The 25,515-nt window shown below is 39.9% G+C and overlaps 1 protein-coding gene across 5 annotated transcripts in view; it reads left to right on the top strand.

Moving 5' to 3' along the window:
* Positions 1-20,728: 20,728 nt before the first annotated feature.
* Positions 20,729-25,515, top strand: part of hdac5 (histone deacetylase 5) — a 378,423-nt gene continuing 373,636 nt past the window's right edge. For all 5 annotated transcript variants that reach the window (XM_041217570.1, XM_041217576.1, XM_041217573.1 and 2 more), the window contains exon 1: positions 20,729-20,862. The gene's annotated coding sequence lies outside the window, so the exon portion shown is untranslated. The remainder of the gene's footprint in view (positions 20,863-25,515) is intronic.

Raw genomic sequence — 25,515 nt, 5'->3', positions numbered from 1 at the left:
CAGTCTCCAGAGGAGATGAGGGCAGATGGACATGGGAGGGTATGTGTGTGTGAATGGGTGGTGATGTCCCTTGAGTTGGCAGTGTGTGAGATGCCAATGAATGTGTGATGGGCTTGAGCATGTGAGTTTAGTGCTGAGATGTTTGCCATACCATGGCTGCATGGATAAGATCATTCATCCTCTGCATTGGATGGCCAACCTCTTCTGTGCAGCATTGGCACTGATCACCACTGCCATCGCCTACCAAGTCGGAGTGGTAATATAGCTGCCCCTCCTGTGGCCAGAGCTGGGGTTGAGGACATCACAGCGGGCCTCCATGTGTCCAAAAGATGTTCGAGGGCTGCAGTCTTCTTGCCTTTTGAGGCCATGTCTTCTTTGCTGCAGTCCTGGGCTGGAAGCACTGAGTGTGGCTGTACTTTAAATGTGGTCCCTGGCGTGATAAAGCGGTGAGGTGATGTTGTGGCAGGCAAATGAGAGCCTGCCCATCATGGAAACTGCAAGTTTCCTGGGAATGCGTAAGTAATGCGGCATGAAAACCCACCATCGCAGCCAGCGGGAAAAATGTCCTTTTATCAGCCTGCTACCACACTTAGTGGGACGATTCCACCCCTGGAGTGGGACTTGAACCAGAATTTCTGGCTCAAAGGCAGGGGCATTGCCAACTGAGCCCCAAGATCACTGTTGAAATTAAATATTTACTTACAACAAGAACATTATTAAACAAAATGTGACACGGGGCCCCATAAGGAGCTGTTAGGGCAGAAGAAGCTTCGTCAAAGAGGCAGGTTTTAAAGGGCATCTTAAAGGGAGAAAATGAGGCAAGGAGGCAGAGAGATTTAGGGAGAATATTCCAGAACTTAGAGCCTTGGAAACTAAAGACATGGTCAGAATTAGAGGAGTGCAGATATCTCCGTGGGTTTTGGCACTGGAGGAGATTACAAAGATAGGAATTTTTTTTTTCTAGATTCTAGAAAACCTTGGATACTGAAGCAATTTTACTACCACCAGAGCAACAAACTTTTATGTTTCATAGAAAATTGAAGTGATGAACAAGTGAAGAACAAACCTATTTCCCAGTCTACCAAAATAGTAACATCTGGTATCATTTTGCTTCATGTCTCTGGTGCAGTGTTGTGGGTTCTTTGAATCCGATTCACACATGTGCAGTAATGAGCAAATGAATTTTAATTAACACATTCAACTCCCCATGCTTGCACTCTCCATCATAGCCAGCTACTAACTCCCTGTTGCTGTCAGCAGCAGCCGCTCTGAACATGCATATTATATTAGCACAGCCCTTTACCCTATATACGAATCAAGAAGAATCAAGGATATGATAATTCCATTCAGCTCTCTGAAACTCACCGCTCAAACAACCTAACAACCTCACCTTGAGGGTTGAAAATCCTTAGCCTTGCTCTGTCACCAATGTAGTCAAGCAGGAATCCCACTGCATCTGATTTTTTCTGCTCCTGACCCTCTGAATTATCTAGGGTAGACTCATTTAAACATTTCCAGCTGGTGCCTGCACCAATATGGGCACAACTTTTGAACCCATTGGAGGGTGGGGGAGGCAGATGTAGCGCTGACTAGGCTCTCAAGGGAGGCAAGAAAGTGTATTTTAAAGGGTTATATTCTTTATAATAGGGCCAATTTTTCTGATGTTGTTTTCATTCTTCTGAACTGTTCCAGGTCAGAATCGGGGCCTGGACATCCCAAATTCCCCACTTTGCACATTATGTGACCTAAGTATCAGTATCCTTCCAGGGACTAGATTGTGGGACACTCATAAGTAGGAAAAATAGGAATTGCACTGGGGAAGTCTTCCTGCCAGGCTCATCTCTTTCCTGAAATCATTGGCCTTCTATGGAGCAACAGGACATCCATCTTCCTATGCTGATTCCAGCAAAAATATATTTTCAAGTGTTTTGTAACATTCCCATTATATTCCCAGCTATCTTTGACTTGGAGTGCATTCCCAGTCCAGGGGAAATTTGGGGGCTTTAGTGATTAGTTGCATTGGCCTTGGAATGCATCTAAATAACCAGGGGAAGCTGCCAGCACTTGCCATGCCACCACAGACAGCTTACCTGGCTGGCTTCTCTCTAATGAATTGAGTTTTGGGGCACTTGCCTTGTCAGTCACAGAATCACAGAATCACAGAATCACACAATGCAGAAGAGGCCTTTCGGTCCATTCAGTCTGCACCAACACGTGAGAAACACCTGACCTACCTACCTAATCCCATTTACCAGCACTTGGCCCATAGCCTTGAATGTTATGAGGTGCCAAGTGCTCATCCATGTACTTTTTAAAGGATGTGAGGCAACCCACCTCCACCACCCTCCCAGGCAGTGCATTCCAGACCGTCACCACCCTCTGGGTAAAAAAGTTTTTCCTCACATTCCCCCCTAACCCCCTGCCCCTCACCTTGAACTTATGTCCCCTCATGACTGACCTTTCAACTAAGGGGAACAGCTGCTCCCTATCCACCCGGTCCATGCCCCTCATAATCTTGTACACCTTGATCAGGTCACCCCTCAGTCTTCTCTGCTCCAACGAAAACAACTCAAATCTATCTAACCTCTTTTCATAACTTAAATGTTTCATCCCAGGCAACATCCTGGTGAATCTCCTCTGCACCTGCTCCAGTGCAATCACATCCTTCCTATAATGTGGTGACCAGAACTGCACACAGTATTCCAGCTGTGGCCTCACCAATGTTCTATACAACTCCAACATGACCTCACTACTTTTGTAATCTATGCCTCGATTGATAAAGGCAAGTGTCCCATATGTCTTTTTCACCACCCCACTAACATGCTCCTCTGCGTTCAGAGATTTATGGACACACACGCCAAGGTCCCTTTTTATCCTCAGAACTTCCTAGTGTCATGCTGTTCATTGAATACTTCCTTGTCAAATTACTCCTTCCAAAGTGTATCACCTCACACTTTTCAGGGTTAAATTCCATCTGCCACTTAACTGCCTATTTGACAATCCCGTCTATATCTTTCTGTAGCCCAAGACATTCAACCTCACTATTAACCACCTGGCCAATCTTTGTGTCATCCACAAACTTACTAATCCTATCCCCCACATAGTCATCTATGTCATTTATATAAATGACAAATAATAGGGGACCGAGCACAGATCCCTGTGGTACGCCACTGGACACTGGCATCCAGTCATTAAAGCATCCTTCTGTCATCCCCTCTGCCTCCTACAACTAAGTCAATTTTGAATCCATCTTATCAAATTACCCTGTATCCCAAGTGCATTTGCCTTCTGTATAAGTCTCCCATGTGGGATCTTGTCAAAGACGTTGCTGAAATCCATGTCGACTACGTCAACCGCACTACCCTCATCTACACACCTAGTCACCTCCTCAAAAATTCAATCACATTTGTTAGGCATGAACTCCCTCTGACAAAGCCTTGCTGACTATCCCTGATCAAACCTTGTCTCTCCAAGTGGAGATAGATCCTCCCCTTCAGAATTTTCTCCAATAGTTTCCCGACCACTGACGTGAGACTCACTGGCCTGTAGTTCCCTGGCTTATCTCTACAAACCTTCTTAAATAGTGGAACCACATTAGCTGTTCTCCAGACCTCTGGCACCTCCCCCATGGCCAGAGAGGAATTAAAAATTTGGGTCAGAGCCCCTGCGATCTCCTCCCTTGCCTCCCTCAGCAGTCTGGGACACAAATCATCTGGACCTGGAGATTTGTCTACTTTTAAGCCTGCCAACACCTCCAATTCCTTGTCATTCCCTATATCAATTTGCTCAAGAACCTCGCAGTCTCTCTCCCCGAGTTCAATACATTCATCCTCATTCTCTTGGGTGAAGACGGATGTGAAGTATTCATTCAACATTCCAGCGATGTCCTCTGGCTCCACCCATAGATTGCCCCCTTGGTCCCTAATGGACCATACTCTTTCCCTGGTTATCCTCTTCCCATTGATATACTTATAGAATATCTTGGGATTTTCCCTACTTTTACCAGCTAGAGCTTTCTCATATCCCCTCTTTGCTCTCCTAATTGCTTTCTTAAGCTCCACCCTGCACTTTCTGTATTCCACTAATGCCTCCGCTGAGTTGCTTCCCTTGTACCTGCTAAAAGCCTCTCTTTTCCTTCTCATCGTAACCTGAATATCTCTGGTCATCATGGTTCTCTGGGCTTGTTACTCCTCCTTATCATCCTAGAGGGAACATGTTGAGCCTGTACCCTCACCATTTCCTTTTTGAACGGCCCCCAGTGCTCCTCTGTAGATTTCCCCACAAGTAGCTGTTCCTAGTCTACCTTGGCCAGATCATGCCTTATTTTACTAAAATCCACTCTCCCCCAATCCATAACATTTTTTTGCAACTTGTCTATTTCTTTGTCCATAACAAACTTAAGCTGTACCATTTTGTGGTCGCTATCACTAAAATGTTTGCCCACCACCACCTCAGCCACCTGTCCAGCTTCATTCCCCAGAATTAGGTCCAGCACTGCGCCATCCCTTGTTGGACCCTCTACATATTGACCTAAAAAGTTCTTCTGTACACATTTCAAGAAATCCACTCCGTCCAAGCCCTTAACACTATGTCTATCCTAATTAATGTTGGAAAAGTTGAAATCACCTAATATAATTACCCTAGTGTTATTGTTTTTACACACCTCTGCAAATTGTGCACATATTTGCTCCTCAATTTCCTGCTGACTATCTGGAGTTCTATAATAAACACCTAACAATGTGGCTGCCCTTTTTTTATTCCTAAGCTCTACCCACAAAGCTTCATTCGATGCCCCCTCCAAGATATCATTTCTCCTTACTGCAGTAGTTGACTCCTTAACTAATAATGTAATGCCCCTTCCTCTTTTACCCCTTTCCCTGTCTCGCCTGAAGATTTTATATCCCGGAATGTTGAGTTGCCAATCCTGCCCCTCCCTCAACCACGTCTCACTGATGGCTACTATATCACAATTCCACATGTCAATCCTCACTCTTACCTCATCTGTTTTACCAGTAATACTGACATTAAAGTCAGTCAATTTAGGTCCAGATCTAGAATAGTTAGAGTGGGTGATCACTCCTGCTCCTGCTCCTCCTTCCCATACAAATGTTTTCTAAAATTACTTTTCTTTCAAAAATGTAAGTATCATTGGCAGTTGCAACTGGCAGACATTTACATATCTAAGGAGTCTCATGCCTGTTTCAGGTGATAGCAAAAATATAGACTGACTCAATTTTGATTGGGACATTTTTCACTGTACTTGGGGCACAGGTGCTGGTACCCAACGTACATTCTCTTATTCAATTGCCCTTCCTAATCTAAATAATCTTATTATTACATTGCCGTTTGCGGGAGCTTGCTGTGCAAAATGTGGTTTCCATGTTTTCTACTCTACAGCAGCAAGTACGCTTCAAAAGTGCTTCATTCGCTGCAAAGTGCCTTGGGATGTCCGGTGGTCATAAATATCGCTATATAAATAAAAATCTTTCTTTTCTTTCTAATTTGGTATCGCCTGAGAATTTGATCAGTTTGCATAGAGCCTCCAAAATCCTTGTTATTAATGTAAGTTGTAAACAGTAGGGATCCCAACACCAATCCCTGGGACATCAGTCAGTCACTCAGTCAGCTAAGCACTGCCAGCACTATTTCATACTCTTCAGATAAATTTTCTCTGCTCCTTGGTTCGACTATTAATGCCCACCATTCAAAGATATTTTTTTAATGTCGAACTTTTTGATGTGCTTTTTGAAAAAGTTAAGGTGCACCACATTGAAAGGCTTTCCAAAAAGACACTTTGGTTGTTACCTCCTCAGAAAAAGTTAATGAATTTTGTCAGATTGGGTATCCTTCTTTTAATACCTTGTGGGCTGTACTCTAGTAGCTTATTATCACGCAGGTAATTCTCAAGTTTACTTCTGATAAGTTATTACATTATTTTGTCAGATATTTTTGTAAGACCAGTAGGTCTGTAGTTACTTGCATATATTTAGTAATCCTGTTTAAGGAGAGCCATTATGTTAGCCCATTTTCATTCTCCTGTGTTAGAGCTCAAATAATCAGGTGGTGAAGGATAGAACTCGTCTTTATATTCTTAAAAGCTTTTATTTACAGAGATACACATTACATATCATACATGTGAAACCAATAACCACAGTTTCAGCCTGTTCCTATTTTATACATAAGCACACATGAGTCTCAAATTAATGCCCACCACCAGAATACAATTAAACACCCGATTGATATAGAATTAACATCCTGGACATGTAATTGTTCATGATTTCTTCATAATAAATGTTAATGCATCACAAACTTCATCTTTTTTTTCTCTCTTTCTCTGTGTGATAAATACCAGCCGTTCCTGAGATTTATTTGTTTCGAACCCTATTTACCTCTCTGGGACTTCTATCTCATTTGCTCTGAAGTTGTTATTTTTGCTTGAATTATCACATCCTCAGAAGGTGGGCATCACTGACAAGGCTGAAATTTATTGCCGATCCCCAGTTGCCCTGAGAAATTAGTGATGAGCTGCCTTCTTGGACCAATGTGGTCCTGAGGTGAAGGTCTGTCACAACCTGCTGGTTAGGGAGTTCCAAGAATGTGGCCCAGTAACAATGAAGGACCTAAGTTATGTGCCAAGTCAGATGGTGTGTAATTTGGAGAGAAGTTTGGATGTGGTGGTTTTCCCATGCAGCTGGTGCCTTTATCCTTTGGACAGTGAAAGTTACAGGTTAGGATGTGCATTTCAAGTTAAATTACTTCATTGCATGATATGCAAACAAAAGGGGCTTGTCAAGCACTTTTTCAAGGAGCTAACTTTTTTAAATGATGTAACTTACATAGCTGTACTGCTGCAAAAACACCATTGACTGGATTTTACAGGAAGGCAGATTGCACACTATCACCTGCACCCCAATCACCCTGGAAGAAGCTCACACTGCAGCCATAACACTCTGCCAGTGGATTGAACTAGGTGAGAGTGGAACTTCTACTCCTCAGTGGGAGGAGGCCCTGACCTTGAGAGCTGCTGGCTAATTTGATTGACCGGTAGCTGTAGTAGTCCCAGCAGCGCCAGAACTCAGTAGTGGGTGCTTCCAGCACTGCAAGGAAGAGCAAGAAGAAGAGTGATAGCTGCCAGAGACAGGAAAGTCCCCGGCTTTCAGGGCAGGAAAGGGTCTGAGTGCCCAGGAAAGAGGGAGAGGGGGGTGAGGGCTGGGTTTTGGAGGGCAGGCAGCGAGGAACAAAGGGGGCGTATCTCTTGTGGGGGACTATCCTGATACACACAGGGCACCCCTCGAATGATGTGCCCCCTCTTCCTTCCTGCCCATTCTCAACCTGGCCTCAAAAACATACTGCCCACTCCTGCCCACCTATCCATACCAACCATATTATAGCATGAAATATCCCAGCCAATTGGCTTGGTTACAATTGACCTTTAATTATTTATGTGGCGGGTGCCCACCTGAAGTATTATTGGGGCAGTTCACGGTGGACTGGAGTGTGGTAGGCTGGACACCCCTCATATTTTACGCACTCCCCTCCACCACCCTGCCAAAAATACACCTGGCAGGATGCCATAAAATCCAGAGATAAAAACAAAAAACTGTGGATGCTGGAATCCAAAACAAAAACAGATCATTCTGTGGAAGGGTCATGAGGACTCGAAACATCAACTCTTTTCTTCTCCGCCGATGCTGCCAGACCTGCTGAGTTTTTCCAGGTAATTCTGTTTCTGCCATAAAATCCATCCTTATGGCTTCTTCTTCTTGAGATGAAATACCTTAAATGACCAAGATTAAAAAGAGAGCTCAGGGACTCATTTTTCTTAACAAGCTATGGAGTAAGGCATAGGGAGTGAATACATTAGATTAATACAGTTGGAAACATTCTTCTGAGTACTTTACACTGTCAAAGCCTTTGATCAGTGACAATATCAGCACCAGTATGACTTAATATGGAACCCTGATTCTTCCTCTCCCTTTTAATCCAAGCAACCATTAATTTGCATATATCTCATTTTGCTGATACTAACAGATCCTGGTAGTCTGATCTGGGATTTAGTTACAAATGAGACAACAGCACTAAAAACAGATTTTTGCAAATCCACAAAATTCAAACCAGATGAATCAGCAAATAAAAAAACAGAGGCATAAATAGGGCAAACTTTGAGGCTTGGATTGACCAGGTTTGGGAGCCATATGTTGCCCTAGGGTCACAGGTTAGGCACCTCTGATCTGTGGCATACATAATGACCAGCACTGGTCTGAACAGATGTTACCTTTTGAATTTGCTTTCTGCTTCTGAATGCAATAATCAGGTGTAAATTTGACAAATTAACAAGGATGTATTTATTTCACTCCTTTAAAAGTACATTTGAAAATATTCCATATTTTAAATAACTCTTTCATCAAACAGCTGTTAATGATTAATTCTATACCACAGAGAGGATAATTTAAGGAAAAATCTGAATATGTTAGAACTACTGACATTAGGACCTGTGTAAAATATCCAACAGTTCCCTATTGCTAAATGCCTGTGGTGTAATAAATATATAAACTCATGACATCTAGCAGATACATATAACTGTTGCCAAACCTTAAGGGCAAAAAGCCATATATATGAAAATTCTCGTCCTTCATTAATATTTTAAAAGAGATCTTTTTTCCCTAGCTGGGGATGTTAGTGGGGATTTGGTAAAATGCACTCAAATGAAGGAAATGTTGGAACTGGAGCACTTGCCTACTTCTACACTCATGAGAGGAACAGGCACTCCCAGGTCAATTATGCAAGATCAGAAACCATCAGGAGCCATCACCTATCAATGCATCTTAGCCCAATTTGAATGTATTAAGCCAAACTAAACCTTCCTTTGTTTTGTTTGCAACTGATTTTTTTAACTAGTTTTTTTTCAAAGTCAGTATTGAACTCAATTGTGTATATGTGTATTAATGTAATAAACTGGGATTATATTCACAGCACAGCAAAGAACATAATAGCACCAGATACTGTAAAGTTACTCTAGAGAAATTCTGCACCAACCATGTACAGGTGCATGCCACTTAAAGATGGAGAAAAATTAAGAGGTATATGTTGCTCTTTTAGAAATAAATAGTAAAATTGCATTTTCAGTGTAAGCTGCTGTCTGTAATTTTATTGAAAAAGAAACTTGATGCAAGAAAATACCATATAGTGTCACATATTTCTTTTTAAAGCCATAGCTCTAAGTGGGTAACAAAAACAAAAATTGCTGGAAAAATTCAGCAGGCCTGACAGCATCTGTGAAGAGAAAGACTGAGTTAACATTTTGAGCCCATGTGTCTCTTCTGCAGAACTAAAGAGAAGTAAAAATGTGGTGAAATGTATACTGTTTAAGAGGGGTTGGACATGTGAAGCTGGATAGAAGGCCAGCAATAAGTGGAGGCAAAGGAGAGATTGCCAAAGATGTCATTAACAAAAGGTTGTATACACAATGGAGTTCAATACTGACTTTGAAGAAAAACTAATTAAAAAATCAGTTGCAAACAAAACAAAAGAAGGTTTAGTTTGGCTTAATACATTCAAATTGGGCTAACATGGTGGTGATACTGGCTAAAGGAGGTGCTAATGGTGACATTAAGAGTAGAAAGCAGGATGAGCAAGTGACAGATGGCCCTAGTGGGGGTGGGGTGGGGGGAGGGAATGGTGTGGGAGAAAAAATAAAATAGGCTAAAAGGTGGGGATAAAACAATGAATGGAACTAAGTTTAAAAAATAATAATAATAGAAATAGGTGGGAAAAATATATATAGAAAAATTTAAAAATAAACATTTGGAAAAAGGGGATCAAAAAAGGATGAGGATGGAGGAGAGAATTCATGATCTGAAGTTGTTGAACTCAATTTTCAAAGGCTGTAAAGTGCCTAATCGGATGATGAGGTGCTGTTCCTCCAGTTTGCGTTGGGCTTCACTGGAACATTGCAGCAGGCTAAGGATGGACATGTGGGCATGAGAGCAGGATGGGTTGAAATGGCAAGCGACAGGAAGATCTGGGTCATGCTTGCGGACAGCCCAAAGGTGTCTGGCAAAGCGGCCATCCAGTCTGCATTTGGTCTCTCCAATGTAGAGGACTCCTTTTAAGTGAAGCAGTGCTTCACTTGCACTTCCCTCAATTTGGTTCACTGCATTCGCTGCTCCCAATGTGGTCTCCTCTACATTAGAGAGACCAAACGCAGACTGGGTGATCGCTTTGCAGAACACCTTCGGTCTGCCCGCAAGCATTACCCAGACCTTCCTGTCGCTTGCCATTTCAATACCCCATCCTGCTCTCATGCCCACATGTCTGTCCTTGGCCTGCTGCAATGTACCAGTGAAGCTCAATACAAACTGGAGGAACAGCACCTCATCTTCCAATTAGGCACATTACAGACTTCCAGACTGAATATTGAGTTCAACAACTTCAGGTCATGAACTGTCTCCTCCATCCTCCCCTTTTTTGATCTCCTTTTTCAAATATTTATTTTAAAATTTTTATATATATATTTTTCCTACCTATTTCTATTATTAATTTTTAAAAATTTATTTCCATTCATTGTTTTATCCCCACCTTTTAGCCTATTTTATCTTTTCTCCCACACCGTCCCTTCCCCCCACCCCACCCCCACTAGGGCCATCAGTCACTTGTTCATCCTGCTTTCTACTCTTAATGTCACCATAAGCACCTCCTTTAGCCAGTATCACCACAATCAACACCCTTTTGACCTTTTGTTTATGACATCTTTTCAGTCTCTCCTTTGCCTTGACCTATCGCTAGCCTTCTATCCAGCTTCACCTGTCCCACCCCCCTTAAACAGTATATATTTCACCACATTTTTACTTCTCTTTAGTTCTGAAGAAGAGTCATACGGACTTTGAAATGTTAAGTCTGTCATCTTGAAATAGATGCTGTCAGACCTGCTGAGTTTTTCCAGCAATTTTTGTTTTTGTTTCAGATTTCCAGCATCCGCACTATTTTGCTTATATCTTTTTGCTCTAAATGAGTATCTTGGGTCTGACAGTGGAAGGCAAGTTTGAGTTTGACAGCAGAAGTGATGATTGGCAGCAGCAAACCACATGTATGGGCTGGGATCAGACTGGGTCATAAATTACATTGACATTTATACAGTTTCATTTCTGCTCAACACATAATTGCTTTGGCCATGAGGAAAACACTGAAAACTCTAATTTATTTTGGTATTGCAGTGGTTAACGTATTAGCAAAAAGAAAATCAGTGTGCTTTTTCAATGTAATCATCAATAAGACCTTAAACTTTTTCCACTACTTTTTATCTTCATATTTCTACATCTTACAAATGGACAAAAATTACCTGTGGCTAGGAAAACACACTTGCCACAAAATTTACAAATACCATCAGCAACACTCATCAGTTTATGCATTTGACCTTTTTCATAACATTTTACATCATGAGGCAAATATTCTTCTAAATGTCAAGCCCATTAACTGAAGCTGTGCCCAATAACTAACGATGGCATCTATTATTATAACAAAGAAATGAAATATCTGAAGGTTAACAAGAGTTACAAACTAACTTATCAGTTACATCATTCAGGTTATATACTGTACCTTTGTTTATTGGCTACAATTTGTCACCATAACATCTTTCCCTCATTGTGAACTCTTCATTACAGTAATTTCATTAAGGGCAAGCAAAAGAGTGAGTTAACATTAGTAGGTGAGTGGTCCAATCTGTCCTGGGAACAAGGTGCTTACTCCTTCTCTCCCTACTCACCCATATGCTCATACCCTCCATCCCAACCTCACATGCACCACAGCACCTTAGCATCAATATTTTAGGAGAACTGTGTTTCTGACATTGCTGTAAAACTTCTTCCTCTTGTGATTCGATAAGGGTTTCTGAGGAGCCAGCAGTACTAACCTCAGACAGAGCTGAGCCCTGCACTCTATGGCAAGCAATGTCATTCACTCCACCTATGTTAGAAAGTATTCCAGGTGCGTTCACTGAAGGAAATTCAAGAGATAGTACACAGTGAATTATTTAGCACAAGTGAGGAGGAGTAACTTGAGGTGGCAAGGGCTTACTTTCAGAAGGACTAGATCAAGTCTATTTTCAACTGATGGGCTCTGAAATTTGTATCACCCAAGGGGTGAATAGAAAGGAGAGTTACTTCCTGTGCATCATAGGAACACAGAAATATTTGAAATGACCTTTGGCATCCTGCAAGCAATGGTGACTAGTGGTAACATTGAGCACTTTCAACTCTGAGTTATAAGTAGGAGTCATCTTCTAGATCCAACAAGAAAAGTTGCCAACTTTTCAGCCTGCTTCCCCCGCCAACCTCCCCCCCACAACCCTTCCAAGGCCATGCCCGAAACCCTGGTCCTCTCACTTACTTGAGAATGGGTGGGCAGCTAGGCCTGAATCTTCATCAGATGGCAGCTGCATCCTGCTCATTTCTGGCAGGAGGTCAGCTGGCAACATGAGGTCTCAATCTGGTGAGGGCAGGTGGGAATCTAATTGAAACAGTCATTTCCCATCGATAAACTACAGGCAATTCATATCTTTCCAAAGTTTCCAGCAACCACTGAAAATACAACATATCTTTAGGAGGTTAAATTCTGAAAACTAGGATAGCCAAACAGTCATGAACACGTTTCATCAGGACAAGCTGCACTATGGAGCACAAGGCAGCACTAAGCGTGTGGAAGTGAGCCGGCAGACACTGAATCAAGTACAATCATTCAATAAAGCTTGTGCTGATTTAGGAACCCAAAAAGATAGGCACGTTTCTTTGATATGAAATATGCAACCATAGATTTGTACATTTACAGTAACATTAAATAACAAATAACATTTACAGCAGAGATTCTTTATTATTTAATTAAGAGCCCAGCTATCGCCAAAGCTCTTGTTGAAATTTAATGCCAATAAATTTATTTCAGAATGGGGGACTTTTTTGCCAAGAGATTCAGAGAGAAGACGAGAAATATGAAGAATTGAGGCTGGTTTACTGGTTTATTGGCAATCGTTGTATTTACACAGCTGTTCAGAAAATTACAGTCAAGATATAAAGCTATTCACCAAATGTTTACTTTATCAACATTAGCATATTTATGCCATTCAGTGTTTTCACTGGTCAATACTACATTTCTTTTGATTTATGGGTTGTTGCAAAATATGAAGCAATATGATTGATCAATTAATTTGATGCTAATGGGAGCACAGACAAACAGCTGGATGTTCCCTCCGGGGACAGGGAACAGGAGTCAGGATTGTTTCAGGATCCTAAACCCATCCCAGGGAAAACAGTCACCCTCTGGGCTATTGACTGGGCGCCCCCTTAGTTGGAAGGGAGACAGCTTCACAGTCGATTAAGGGTGGCAGGCAGGGTCTCAAAGCTGGAGGGAGAATTACAGTCTTTCAGCTTGAGAGGAGCAGTAACCTGCATGGTCAGTAACTGAGAGGGCACTTCAGCATTGAGGTGCCCCTTACCAACATTGCGAAAAGTTTAAATAAAAAAAAAACACAGCAGAAGGACTACTAATGTTGGGGTGAGGGAGGTAGGGAATCACTCTACAGGGCAGCCTTTGAATAATCCACATCCAAGAAGGCAGGGAGGGCCTGTAGTGGGCGTCCTCCTTCAGACAGTTAAACTGCCCCCCCGCCCCAGTCAGTTTAGGTAACAGGAGGCTGACTGGAAAATCTCAGTCAGCCTCCTTCAAATGGACTTATCATGGCCCTTAATGAGCCTAACTGCCTACCCACCTCGTGCTTCCCTCAGTAAAAATGGCCGATGCTGGGAATGAGGTTGAAAACCAATATGCCAGCCTGTGCCTGTATTTTGGGCTCCCATCTACCTCCATTTTCACCCTTGATAGGGCCTGAAAATTCAGCCTGAAATGTCAATACTGAAAAAGACCTCTAAATTTTTTGTTTGAGTTGAGGAATAGTCTTTAAAACAAAAAAACCTAAGTCTTGTAAATGACTGCACATCTGAATAGTTCTGGCATTTGCCATGAGTACATATGTGCAGCACTTAAGAATTTACATAACAGCCTTTGAGATTCAAGTACAAGTGGTGAGCTGCCAGATTTGTATGAGAAGAAGCTAAAAAATATTATGGATTGGTAGAAGTTTGTTACCATGGATACAGCTGGACTGCTGACATGACTGGCATTGTGATAAGATTAAGCTAAATATAGCATTCCTACATGTTGTTCTTTACCTTTTCAGTTCTGTTTGGTTTCCTATTACAATCACTTAAATGTTGAAATCTATAAGAGATTTAATTTTGAAATCTATAAGAGATTTAATACTTAAGGCCAATGAAAAGCACAGTGTATTCTGAAAAATAACATAAGCTAAAATAAGTGTATCATTTAAATGGTTCATCATTTCATACTTTCTTATATTCTTGCCTTGTTTCAGGCTAAATCATTTTGTCATTGAATATGTTGGCTTACAGATAAGTATTGTTCATGCCTATTAATAAAAAGAGAAATAATTGTATAAGCCTAAGAAAAATTGAATAATTTTGGAAGTACAATGCATGAGATGAGATTTATGAATGAAACTACGGTATGGTACACAGCTGGCTGCAGATCAGATTGTTAGTTATATTTGTACCTATCTTTTTCCTGTATTAAAAATGAGCAATGTGTCACTGAATATTTTGAAAGAAAGAAACAAAAATCACAAGGAAGTGGAAAATTTGCTTGTGGTTTGCTCAAGGGCGTTCAGAGTTAAGCATTATCAAAATAGTGCACTTAAAACTAATTTTACTAATTTCAATGATGCAAATGAAAAGCCATTAAAAAATTTCCCAAAGATATAATCAATAGAAAGTGAAATTATTTTCAGCACCTAATAACAGGAAATTAGAAAAGCTAAAATCAGAAGTTATGTATAATGCAGAAGACAAATAATTTTCACAACCTTTTAGGAGCTACGAAAACATAATTTGGATGTTATTGAATGACCTTCACAAGTCTGTGAAAGAAATATTTTGCTTTTGTTGTTTAAAGGCTCAAATGAAAAATTGTGGGCAAATACAAAAACAGGCTGCATTCATTTTCTGTTATCCCTTTAGTCTTGAAAGACCTGGGAATAAGAAGGTCATTTCCCATGATTTTCAACAGTTACTTTTCTTCACAGGATTTTTCTTTACTATTCGGGTGCATTGTGAAAGAAATTCCTTCCAGATGCTGTGTTACATTTAAAAGTGTGACAACATTTTGACTTTTTGCTATAAACGGAAACGATGTACCTAGTCTACTTGATTAAACAACTATTAGCAGTTAGTAATAAAAACAAAAAAACTGCGGATGCTGGAAATCCAAAACAAAAACAGAATTACTAGTTCTGAACTAGTTCTGTCGAAGGGTCATGAGGACTCGAAACGTCAACTCTTTTCTTCTCCGCCGATGCTGCCAGACCTGCTGAGTTTTTCCAGGTAATTCTGTTTTTGTATTAGCAGTTAGTGTTAGCCTTCCATAAAATTGATGCTGTCAAGGTTTCAATGTTCGATTTAATTAACAAAGGCAATTCTGACTCAGCATTTCAACAAATTTTGGTTATTCCTTCTAATATTCCTACCTTGTAGGGCCTAACATCCTCCAGCCAGGAAAACAAGTTCAACAGAGACTTCTTCACAGCTTTTGAAGCTATTACAGCTGCATACTTTGTCCAGCAGGAGGCATATTTTTATGGGACATGAAGGACAATGTCAATCTAGTTCTTTATATTATGATTGTTACTATTACTCTTTGCTTGGTGGGACTCTATATACGTAGCTCACTTGAAAATTATTGCAATCCACAATTATAATAGTGAAATCAGAGGCTATGATTGCATAACTTTTGATATTAAACTTTAAAGCCTTTACAAAGTCAATTTGTTTTATTTTTCAATTTGTAACATATCTCAATATATTGTTGGATGTCATTAAACTGTTGTCTGTGAGAAATATTGAATGCAATACTATTCAGAACCAACATATTGTACAACATTACATAAGGTGTAGATATGTTAAGTCCATTCAATGGCCTATAAATCTGTTTCTCCTGAACTCTACAGTTCGTCTTGACTTCCTGTGTGCAATGCTACTGGAGATCTATTCGTATTATATTGATAATTGTTAAAATGAATGAATATAGGATTATATCATCTCTAGCTGAGAAATTTGAGTTCTGCCCAAAGCTCTCCAATTCAGTCTGGCCCAAACCAAATTTTGGTTCAGCCTTATTTAAATTCAAGGAGTAAGCTGCAGTCTCCAAATAGGCTCTTGGCTGCAGCTCACCCATTGTGGGAGGGCAGGATATTGGTTGGCTCCAAAGTTGAGTCAGTCACCAGGTCAGATCTGGGGAGGGGAGGCAATCTCTGGCAGCAGGGAGTGAGAGGCTTCAAGTATGTCAGCAGCAAGCCAGAGTTTTCTTCTGGGCCCAGGAAGAGTGCCCCTGCTTCTCCAGGGCCCACAAAAAACAAAAGCTCAAAATTTCAAAGATCATTTTTTGACCGGCCTTTTAATGGTCACTAATTAGCTCTTTCTATGCCTGCAAAAACTGTGTAGAGCATTGATGGCACACTTGTACCTGAATTTTCCAATTGGAGAGCTAAAATCAACAAAACGCCTTTAAATGCATGTTTAAGCAGCCTTATTTTGGCGGGTGAGCTGTTCATTCGTTTACTGGTTTGCCTGAATATTGCAATGGGCTGGACTTGGGCATTAAAGGGGCAGCCAAGGTTAGCTTGGAAACAAAGAACAGGTGTGTAAGCCCTCAAAAAGCAGTGGATGCATTTTTAAGAAGAAATGCCTTTATTGAGAAAAATAGTAATTAGATATAATAGAGTATTGCACTACTCATGGTGCACTCAGGTCAAATGCTTCATGATTCTTAAAATGTAAATCTTCCACACCTTGAAATGAATTTATTAGCATTGACCCACATATCTTTTGACATTCCTATCTCTTGAACAATTTTTAAAAATAAATATTCTGTTTATTTTAGTTATTATAAAATACATTTTCTCATTCATTTTCTTCATTTCTATGTTATGAATGGAGAGGAAGAATCAGGGTTCCATATTAAGTCATACTGGTGCTGATATTTTCCACAACAGGAGTGAATACTGATACTGAATTTCATCAATATCATTGTCAAGCACAAAAAGGACAGGCTTGCAGCACAAAAGATCAAAAACACAGAATTACCTGTACTGTGTGCATTCCATATGTGGAATAGCATATAGTAGATTCTTAAAACAAAGTCAGGTTTACACTCAGCCTTTTATTTTTCTAATTTACATAAATTACCTGGTTACCAAAACCAAGTGAAACTGGCCAATTTACTGATGACTTTAAAATGTGGTGAATGATAGACATAGACATAATGCAGGAATTTAACAAGGAAAATTAATCAGTTATGTAATTGTGCAGCCATATGACAAATTAAACTTGATATTGACATAAAGTATTATCAGTACACATAGATTGGAAAATGAATGTAAAAACATGGGTTGGAAAATGAATGTAAGTATAGAATTAATAATATTGAATTGACAGAGGGGCGGGAGTAATTTTAACTTTGGTGATACTGTAAAACAAGTGGCATTGAATTGGTTACCTATTGTACACTTTTCCCAATTTTCCTTGACTTAAGGAAAATCAAGTGAGATGCATGAGACACGGCTGACTCAATATTGTTCATTTTACACAATCAGCAAATTACCCCTGGAGATTTTTTAAAGAGACTTAGAAGCAAAAGGAGATACTTCACATTCAATGACCAGACAGTTAAAAAAAATAACAGAATGCTTAAATTTATAACCAGAGCAATAGATTATTGTCTCTGCAAGACTCCACAGGTTCTGAAATTGGGCACACAGGTCTTTGGCCAAGAAAATACTGGTTTTTTGAGGCTCTGCTGCTGATGAATGCAAATCTCAATGCAGCTTCACAAATTATGTCAATATGTTCCACACTAGATTTAGTGGCTTTTCTTGCTACTTTCTTGCCAGTTAGCATTGCCCATATGAAAGTGTAGCTGTGTGTTGAGAATCTGCCTTGTAGGAGTAAATTTATTAAACTTGAAATCAATTTTTGGTTGGAAATTTTGTATTTCTTTTGTTCATATTGTTTGATTGGCATTTTTATTGATGCATTGACTTTGTTGCTGTTTCAAGCTGAATATTTTGCAATGCAAGTTTTTTTTTAACAACTGTTTCTTATTTTCATCTTGATTTCAGCTGCAATTCCTGTGTACGTCAGAGAAGTTTTACATGCCTCCAGTCATAAAACAGATTGCTACATAGACATGCCATCTTTTGAAGGCTGGTGCACTTTAATATTACATTAAACTTTAATACTACCTGATCTTTTCAAGATTGGCATCACAAGTGCCAATCAATTAGTTGGCTGCACGTAATGCATCAAGGAGGTTTGTTTGCAAGGAGCAACAAATCTTTCATTTAACGAGAGAGGAGGAGATATCTCAACTGGGTACAAAGGTTTTTCTGACTGGCGGCATTCCCAAGATTTCAGGGCATTCTAGGTTGTCTGTTCAGGATGGCTGCCATCCCCTCAAGCAAGGCATACTGCTGTCCTCTGGGTGCCAAAAAAGGTCAAGCCTCCTCATCTTATACGGCATGTCCACTTGTCCAACAATCAAGCAGAGAGCGGGTGCAGTGCCATTCGATTGCTCACCCGCTGATTCATTTTATGCCTCCACATTAGGTTTCTTTTCAGTTATTTTTTTGACTGGTATTTCTTTATTCATGTCAGCCCTGGCACATGTTGGCAAACATTTAATATCCATTTAAACCTTTATAAGTGCTAAACCACCCCCTCCTCCAACATGTGCAACTACTTCTCTTTAAGTGGGCACATCCCTTTAAATTTGAGCTGCAGGCCAGATTTTCCAAATTCCCCCTCTAGGCAAGTCCGAGTGTAAGGCTAAAATGAAATGGCCAAACCACATTTAAACTACTTTGTTGAGTTTTGCGTGACATAGTAAATGGCGCACACACAAACAAATCAGGACTGTTCCTAAATGTCATGGAATGAGCTACAGGGAAATGTTAAGAGAAATTATTGTTTGGTAGACTCAAAATAAAGTGGTAACCCATTGGAACATTCAAATATTAGTAGTGTGTTACAGATCACTTAGGGAGTCCAAGTTGCTGTGGCAACATGCATTCTTACATGCATGTTGTAATCTGGAGCTATGGATAGAGAGACTTCTTTCCATCACATGGCTGACCAGGAATCTCTCCCACTCTTGCATTTGCCTTTGGAAGGATTTGCAGGATGATAATCAACCTTTGGCCACATTATGAATGCACGTTCCTCGACCATAAAGTCCTGGGGAGGGACTCATACCCAGAGCATTCCGGCTCAAAGGCAAGGATGCTACCCAGTGCACTATAAGACCTCTTCACGTTAGATGATATAGATTAGGTAAATTCAGATCATTCTTAAATGTAGGCAAAGTAGAACCAGAGACCATAAATAGAATTTAGTGAAAAGTAAATTTCAGTTCAACTCAATTCAAATTTTATTTAGAATAAATGTCAAGGAAAAACGTATTTACTTAAAAAGTGAGAAGTATTTGAAATAACATAACAGATTAGGACCAAAATCTCAAATGATACTGCCATTTTGCATTGATGTTCTGAAACCACTTTACGTGAACGCTAAAGTGTGATTATATACTGCAGTCTTAATGAAAAGAGGAATCGTTTTCAATGAGCCAAATGTTCACTTCTCATCTTTTTAAATTATATGTTCAACCAAAATTTGAACCTCTTCTCCCGACTAAGCAGATGCAGGAGTGACGATCGGCAGATGCATGGTCGATTGCCTGATGAAATTCCAGTTGATAAGATAATAAGTAATAACGTGCAGCATTTTAAGCAAATCGGCGACAGTTTCTTCCACAGGAGGTGAGTGGATCTCAAATTGTAGCGTTATTTCGTTTTTGAAAACTGAGAGGATACATTCTAGGTGTAAAGGCACACAGCCAAAATCCTATAAAGAGGGTAATAATTGGTGCCATCCTGCTAAGAGAAACACGGTGGTAGTATGTTGCTGATGGCACGGGGACGGTCTCATGCATTGTTATTTTGGGAGATTATGACAATACTTCTAATGGGGTTTAGGGGCGTTCTCCCCCAGTTTCAGTGATATCGGGGACCAGCCAGAAAGACAATTAGCGTTAGCGGGGGGGCGGGCGTAGGTGGTGGAATGCTGTACTGTATTTCAGGATTTTATATTCAGGATTTTGCAGGGCTGGCAGAAAACATGGGGGAATGCAAGGAACGAGATTTATGACCAGAAATAAGTGAGGCAGGTTGCAAATCTATTTAAACAAACGGAGCTGTGTTTATTTTTAAAATGTGCCAAAATAGGGTGAAAAAAAATGAATGAACCACACTGCAAATTTTATTGAGAATGACCTCCACATAAATGTGCACATCAACGTATATGGACTTTTAATACAGTCATAGAGGTCTTGGATTTTTCTCAATATGAATTTTTTTTTTAGAATACGGGTGTTGCATATCCATTCTACCCAGCTCTCTCATTCATACAGTGCATCTGCTGTTCTTCACTGAGCCACATGCTCTTGCATTATTCATACTGCGCTGATCTGAAGAGGCTATTTTTAGGCTGGAGCTGGGGCGCCGCGCGGTTGGCTGGCCCGGGGGGTCACGTGGCGGGATGTTGTTGTGCGGCGGCGATGGAAGATGGCGGAGTGTGGAGTTTGACAGGGAGCGAGCGAGCGAGCGAGTGAGGGCAGCGGGGGGAGGGGGAGTTAAAACAGCCAACCGTCACAGCACCGGCACAGCGGACACCCACCCAACCGACAGTCAAGGTACCAAAGCGGGCGGGCGGGCGGGCGGGCGGGAATAAAGACCATGTTCTTTTCTTTATTTTCTTTTTTTAAAAAAAATCTCAACGCACAATTGGGAGAGATGCCTCCATAATATGGCGCTGAAAGGGTAGGAGTTTTATACTAGTGGAAGATGCTTCCTAGCCTAGGCCACTAAAATAATCACACAATAAATTGAAGGGGGCTATTTAGATTTTGTTTGGAGTGTGTGTCCTGGGAGGTTGAAACCTATTTTCAAAGTGTTTTGCATTGCTGTTGGAAAGTGGCACTGGAGGATAAATTTGATATTACAGTCAGATACATCACAAAAAGGCAAAGTTTCCTGTACAGTGATTTTTATTGCAGGGACGGCTTTTTTTTTTTGCTCCCTCTGCAGTAATATTTTTTTTGACAACTATTACATGCAGTTTGGGTTGAGCTCGTCACAGCGATAGTTCATCCTGACACTATCTGCTGTAAGCGTGAAGCAGCGACTGTGCAACAAGTAATTTATTATGGATTGAAATGTTCCAATCACCCCTGGGTTATTGATGTGCTACAATGAAAGACTGCACAGTGCTCTGCTCGCTCGAATAATAGTTTAATCTATGGTGTTAAATTCTGCCACAGTAAAAATACGATGATATACATTAGTTTCCCCCGTACAATAGGTTAGAGATATATTTGATGCCAGCAAGTATTACAGTACAGCAACCTATTGAGATGTTCGGATAAAACAAAGCAACGTCTTAAGCTAAGATGTATTATCTTGGACCATACTGCCAAATAATAGTTCCCATTTTAAATGTACATACCCAAATACACAAATGCTACCTGGATGAGGAAATTCTGAAGAATAAAATTGTGGTAAATTTGCTCATAGCAGATTGCCAAGTGATTTCAAGTGAAATAAAGTTTTGTTTGTTTTGTACAGGAAAATAACGTACATTTTGTGATCATATTGTGTGATCAATTATAGGATCATATGTAGCGTGGACATGACTACACATGAGTAGAATGGATACTGTATTTTTATAACAAATGTAGTATGTCACGCTACCTAAATTATATCTCTCTGCTTTTCAGTTTGAAACCAAGACAATAGTGTGTTTTTGTAATAGGATAAAGGCCATTGTTATATGCTAGACAGTGAAAGGGTAGATCAAAAACAAAATATTGCGGATGCTGGAAATCTGAAATAAAAACAGAATATGCTGGGAATACTCAGCAGGTCAGGCAACATCTGTGGAGAGCGAAACCGTTAACGTTTCAGGTTGATGAAAAGGTTATTAATGAAAGGATGTTTGCAGAATTATGCAGGCTCAGCATGGAACTTATGCAGTATATATGTTTAATCTTTTATGATAGTTATTTTGTCTGTTGTTATTCTAACTATGCTTATAGAGAAATAATACACAATAGACAAATAATTCAAGTAATCCTTGGATGGTTGGAAATCTGTCCAGAACAGAACACGTCTTTCTACATATTAAAGATGAAAAATAATACATTGTATTTATGTGTGTTGCGTAACTTGTAAACTCAATGTAGAAAGCTGCTAACAGTTAAAATTAGGTAAACATCGGGGATCTTAGTGGTATTAATAAGAGGTGGTGTAGTTATCGTTAAAGAACACCTCCAACTTTGAGGAACCAGTACATTTTACAGCAATTGGTAAATAAATATAGAGAAGCTTAATTATTGAAAATAAGATCAAAGGTAACAATATTCAAAGTCTTCTGCTTCATTAATGAGCTTTCCATTTGCTTTTCATTGCTGACCACGAGAAACTACACCATTGACGAGGAAATACTTTTTATTTATAAGGGAGAGACACTTAAACTGACATTTTGTACTATGACTAATGCTTACAGAAGAAATTTTAGAGACATATCAGCCTCATTAGTGTGTATCTGTTTGTGAGATTTCTACTGAGGTGTGTGAAAGAGCTGTCAGTGTATTTAAATGTGCTTAGCAGTAACAACATATTGTATGAGTCACATACACAGTAAAATACCTGTGACTTGATAAGTCTGTTCCTGTGCCACAGCAGCAGCGTCTGATTTTGTTTATATTCTATTCAAAGGAAAACTTGTTTAGTATACCTAAAGTATAGGACAGCAGGGTACTTTATTGCCAGTCTTGCTCTGGTTAAATAGCTTGGTGATATTTTCATGGGAGTATTCATTAGAATTATGAACAGACTTTGGAACACTAATTTTCAAACTTTGCTGTTAGGGTAACTCAAGGCATTATGTTAATGAATTGTTTGTTCAAAATTGGCTATTTATATATGCATTGCAGAAATGAACCACAACTCCCTTTAAAATATTTGTTTCCAAACCTAAGCAGTTTGTGTACCACTTCATACAGGTGACCTGTACCTAAAGAAATATTCTAAAGAAGTATTCTTCAGAAGCGCAAACAGTTACTTTCCTTATATTGAAGTGCTGTTTCCTGTGCTGTTTATGAAATGATGTGCCATTTTTTTTTCCAGGGTTTCATCCTGAATCACTCAGCAAAATTGTAGTGCTGGTGGGAGGAACCACAGTTAAAATCCTGAATGTAAGACATGCTTAAGCCTTAATTTCTGGGCCATATGGGACATATATAAAGTTGATCCTGGGAAAATGGAACAACTCTAGTTAGACCTCCAATGTGGAGAAAAAAAACTCCAGCTACACTAGGGGTATGCTGTAGACCATGGGTCAACATTACAAGCAGGACAGTTTACTCTAGGAAGATCTAGGAAAGGTATGCAAGAGCAGAAATGTACTGGGCATTTTCAATCAACAAAACATCGAACACAAAACTAAAATGTTTTTGAGTCATAGTCGGTAAATGTAATGCATGGCTGCTTCATGACAGTACATCAGGAAAGCCAACAGAGGCAGTGCTCATCTTGACCTGATATTTGTAAATGACCCAGACAACATATAGCAAATGGCAAAAGCATTCTGGCAAGTAGTGGTACTCTTATGAGGACAGCAACTAGAGAATGATCAGATTCAGTATGATCTGGGATTCAGAAATATTAAAGGCCAGGGATCAGGCTAAATTTATAAAAAAGGGAGCAATCTAAATAGCTTTAGTGAGTGCAGTTGTTAAACACATATCTGTAGAAGGTAAATAGATCACTTTAAATATAAACATAAAATTAAAAACCCTCACTGAACAAATGCAACTCTAAATGGGCAAGAAACAAATTAAAAGTGAAAGAACAAGGAAATGTGGTTTCTACAACTTTTGCATGGAAAACAGGAAAGAATCCACTTTTTGAATGTAGTTGGTCAGGTAAGCAAAGAGAGACCTGGAAAAGACAATAGTTTTGGAGACAAGTATAACGGTGTCAAAGTAATTCTTTCAGTGCTTCAGTGCATTTATGGAAGAGATGAAAGTCATAAAATGCAGTAAAGAATGGCCATGGGATAATATTATGAATACTTAGAGGATGTAGACATTTAGAAAGGAAGACATGAAGCAACGTGATTTCAGAGATAATGTAGCCCAAATTTGTAAATATGATATAAAATAGATAGAAGTTGTAGGCAACAATGTCTCGAAAAAAACATCCTGAAAAATGAATGGTATTTAGCCAGTGGTGCTTAGAGAAACTAGGGAGGGGGGGCCATTGATAATCAGCGAGGGATTTGCTGGACTCTGGGAAGGTGTTAATAGATTAGAAATGCCCTTGCTTGATGTGCGTATTCAAAAAGAATAATAATTCAATCAATAATCGTGAAATTCATGACTTTTCCTCCCTGGAAATAATGCTCGCTAATTATTTGAAACACATAAGAGAGTATTGCCTGAATTAGCAATTTCAACCAAGCACCACAAAGACTATCCTTTCATTTTTACCTGCACAATATCTCCCCAGAACTCACTTTTCTTAAAGCCTTTATTCTTTAATGGGATGTGAGCGTCACTGGCAAGGCCAGCATTTGTTGTCCATCCCTAATTGCCCTTGAACTAAGTGGCTTGCTTGGCTATTTCAGAGGGAAGTTAAGAGTCAACTACATTGCTGTGGGTCTGGAGTCACATGTAGGCCAGACCAGGTAAGGATGGCAGGTTTCCTTTCCTAAAGGACATTTGTGAACCAGATGGATTTTTATGACAATAAACAATGGTTCCATGGCATGGTGGGATTTGAACCCATGTTCCCAGAGTATTAGCTTGGCCTCTGGATTGCTCGTTCAGTGACAATACCACTACACCACCATCTCCCCTAATGGGCAGGAAATGGTTAACTCCTCACCTAATCTACTTGGGCATCACCCTCGACTAGTCACTAATTTTTAACAACCATCTACTGAAAGCTTTTGAAAAGTTAAAATCAGAAATAAACTAATCATCAAACCTTCTGTCTCTACTTTCAGAGCAAATGCCTCCACTTTACGCTGATGTGCTCTTGCACTTTACGGTTCTGTTTCGGAATATTGCAGTAACATCTGGGCTAGCTCACCGCACACTAAATTGGTGGGAACTCAGCTCAGTATAATGTGCATCTTGTGTCCTAAGTTGCTCCCATGGTAACTAACTCACTGCAACATAGCTCCACCAAGTCTTTTGTCATTCAGATTCAGCAGCAAAATTGGTGAATAGATTTTATATTTAAGTCAAAAGAGCTAGAAGTGGGATGCGGAAACTTTTTTA

This window comes from Carcharodon carcharias, chromosome 23, assembly GCF_017639515.1.
Source record: "Carcharodon carcharias isolate sCarCar2 chromosome 23, sCarCar2.pri, whole genome shotgun sequence".
NCBI classification, from domain to species: domain Eukaryota; kingdom Metazoa; phylum Chordata; class Chondrichthyes; order Lamniformes; family Lamnidae; genus Carcharodon; species Carcharodon carcharias.
Note: the sequence above shows the minus strand (reverse complement) of the source record. Positions and strands in the feature narration are given on the sequence as shown.